The sequence below is a fragment of the Notothenia coriiceps genome, unplaced genomic scaffold, assembly GCF_000735185.1.
Source record: "Notothenia coriiceps isolate Sejong01 unplaced genomic scaffold, NC01 NC01_scaffold00005623, whole genome shotgun sequence".
NCBI lineage: Eukaryota > Metazoa > Chordata > Actinopteri > Perciformes > Nototheniidae > Notothenia > Notothenia coriiceps.
In genome coordinates, this window is record NW_011338324.1 from 1 (window position 1) to 3,494 (window position 3,494).

The 3,494-nt window shown below is 38.8% G+C and overlaps 1 long non-coding RNA gene across 1 annotated transcript; it reads right to left on the minus strand.

Moving 5' to 3' along the window:
- Positions 1-237: 237 nt before the first annotated feature.
- On the minus strand, positions 238-2,250 carry LOC104943067 (uncharacterized). Its single transcript, XR_798077.1, has 3 exons — positions 2,198-2,250; positions 391-444; positions 238-292 (listed from the first exon to the last, which is right to left on the minus strand). It is a non-coding gene; the product is annotated as an uncharacterized lncRNA (long non-coding RNA).
- Positions 2,251-3,494: the final 1,244 nt, after the last annotated feature.

Here is a 3,494-nt window from a genome sequence, read left to right on the forward strand (position 1 = left end):
CGTACCAGGCTCTCCATTTGCCCCTTTATGACCTCTAACGCCCTGAGGAGGACAGAAGGAGACATTGGTCACATCTTTATACACATAATTAAATAATTAATAATAATAATAATTCATTCTATTTAGAGGCGCCTTTCAAAGCACCCAAGGACACCTTACAATTCATAAGATATTCTAAAAATATTCTATTATATTAAATAGACTATTATAAATACACTCAACCAGATTAAACACCCACCATGTCTCCTCTGATTCCGTGAAGACCGAGCCTCCCCGTCTCACCGTGACTGCCCTGAAACACACAGCAGAGAAACATAATGTGTAAAGGGAACTCCTTCACATGGACGGAGGCATTACACTTTGTTAGGATTCATAAATAGTTTATTACACCTTTGCTCCAGGGTTTCCACTCTTTCCATCCTCTCCTCTGTTGCCGGGCAAACCCTGAAAGACACGTGAAATGAGTCAAATCAATGTTTTAACACAAATATAAAACATGATCAGGTTTTGAAGTTGTGTTTGTTTTGTCTAAATGAAAAGCTGTTTCATGCACAATCTGTAATTTCGTTTTTAATTCACTCCTTTAGGCTGTGTTAATGCATTAGGTATTTTAATTTGGAAGTTTAAAATCAGCTGTTATAATAATATAATAATGATAATACAACAACAGTCTGTAAATATACACAACTTTATAATAAAATTAATAGGTATGACTAAACACAGGTATACGATCCTAAGTTAAAAAAAGATGAGGTTATCATGAGGTTGTTAACATCGCAATTTATCAGTGGACTGGAACTGTTTGTAAACAGCTTGTTTCCTGACGGACACACAAAGCGTTGAGACCGGTCAGGTAGTGCAGCAGGGTTAGGTTAGGGGAAGCAGATTCGCTGTTTGAGGGCTTGATAACCCACTCCCCTCCACACTCGTTGGTTTGGAACAGCACTTAATGTGACGGACCCTCGGCGCGAACGCGCAAACGGAGGGGTAGGGTGTAGGGCAGTGTTTCTTAACTTTGTCATACCAAGGACCACTTAACCAATAAAAAAACACTCGCGGACCACCTAACTCCACAAATATCAAAAAACACATCGTTTTTCTACAAATCGCCTGAAAATGGTAGAAACAAGTGGCCACATGTGTGATGAAGGTGTTGCGCTGGGCTATATCATGCAATTGAAAGTGAAACTTAACCTCAATCCCTTGCGGAGATATTCCCGCGAGAGTGCGGAAAACTTACATTTATTTATTTATTTCAAATGTGAAATTTTACCAATATACTCCCGGACCACTAGGGGGCGCTCACGGACCACCAGTGGTACGCGGACCACACTTTGAGAAGCACTGGTGTAGGGCGTGATTTGGAACTGGGCCTCAATATTCCGAATGTCAGGTGGGAGGGAGATCCGGCTGAATATAGATACTAAGACACTTAAGGTAAAAAATGTCCCCATTAAAACCACAATTACTAGCTTCCAAATCATTCTAGTATTATTTCCAACCACATAGAACAAATATGTGGTTGCCCCATGGAGCAAATTATAAAATTTAAAACATCTCAAAATAGAAAATATAGTAGAAAATATACAAGTTGACGTGAAGATAAAAAATCTATAAAACTCAGACAAATAAAACACTATTGACGGGCCGATTTTCAGTTAGCACAATGTATAGCAGGATATTATTTACATTAAGTGTGTAGCGAATACAGGCTGTTTTGCTGGTTTCCTGCATGAAAAAGACATGCATTTAATGAGTGCTGTTCCCTACCATCTACATATCACACTGCGTAAAAAGATCCCTCTAACATACAGAAAATCAAAATAGTTTTAATAGTTTTTTAAAATCATAACAACACTGGCATTACGTGAAACAACTGGATTGAACAGGGGTCACAATTGTTTAAAATTGAATGAATATTTGGTGGTTATGGTCAGGACGTAAGGAGGTAAACAAATAATACTTTAATATAATTTCATGGCACTTTGGGATAGATATTTTTAGATGTATTAGAGCAGCTTTGTCTTGCTTTCGCTGCCATCCAGTGGTAGAGGCGGAGCATGCACATTAACTGGTTGGATGTAACTATAGGTTAAAACTTCATATCATATCAAACATATAAAACAAAGTTGCAAAGTTTCTATGTTAAATGTTGTGATATATATGCTAATTCCACATTAAATCTATTAAAACGTACTGGTGTCGATGGTCCAATTCTTCCAGAGGGGCCTAATCTGCCAGGTGGACCCTGCAATGAGAAGGTGTAAAAACACATTATTGAAACAGCAAGATGTTAAAATGTCTTAGTTTATAGATGCATTAATGGTTTATGAAACGTCCAGAAAAGTCCAAGTTGTCCAAGTCTTGTCTTGTCAGTCCAACACCCAAAGATATTCACTTTAACATAATCATAAAACAGATACAAAATAGGGAAATCTTCATAATTAAAGGCTGAAAACAGCATTTTCGGCAATTTATTTGCCATTCAATGCTTAATGAATTATGAAAAAAGTTGTAAAATAGATATTAGTTAGGTAATCATACCAGGTCTACATGTGTACACCTTTTAGCAGGTCTATCTCTTCAAAGACATTATCTGAATCACAACTAAATATAGAAAAAACGTTTTAGTAACCACATGACATTTGTAACTGAGAACAGACACGCTTTCTCCAAACATTAGATGGATAGATAATATGTAACGGCCCGTCCACACTACAGCTTCAAAAAAAGCTTGCCGGCGGGCGTGTCTGAAGCTCGACCAACAACCAATCACATCACTCTCCCGCCCCTGACACACAAGCAGCGTTTTGATTGGCTAGAGCTTGTACTGGCATATGATTTGATTGGCTGACGCTTCCACCGAAAGCTTCAGAAGCTTCAAAACTTGAACATTGCTCAACTTTTGCTGAAACGCCAGGAAAGCTCCGCTCTGCTACCCACAATTCAGTTCGGCGAAAAGCGAGGCAACGTGACGTCACCCCATTCAAAGTGAATGGGCAGGCGCGTTGGAAACCGTTTTTGAAGCTGTGGAAGCTGCAGTGTGGACGGGCCGTTAGGGATATGTGCAGCGAGGCAGTCATTATGGGTAAGAGAACACCCGACAGGCGGATCAGGGAACCCGACGAGAAGCACATTATCCCGCTTATTACAAGGTCACATTCTCAACAAAGTAACGACAAGACTCCCAATATTAATTGAAATGCATTTATAGATTTAGAAAATGTTTTTATTGATTTAAAAAATGGTTGTATTGATTTAAAATGACATGCATCCGCTAAGAAAAATAGTCCTTGTTACCGTTTGAACTAACGTAGCAACGGCAGGAACTGCTTCAATAGCGTTTTTGAGGACCTTTTTGATTACAGATATGAAAACATCGTTGCTTGCTTTAAAAGTAGCACAATTCATTATGTCAAACCTTGGGAAGTATCTAGATATCCCTGCCCTAATGCCAAAGTAACTGGCAACTGAATATGTGTCGCCGTCTGATG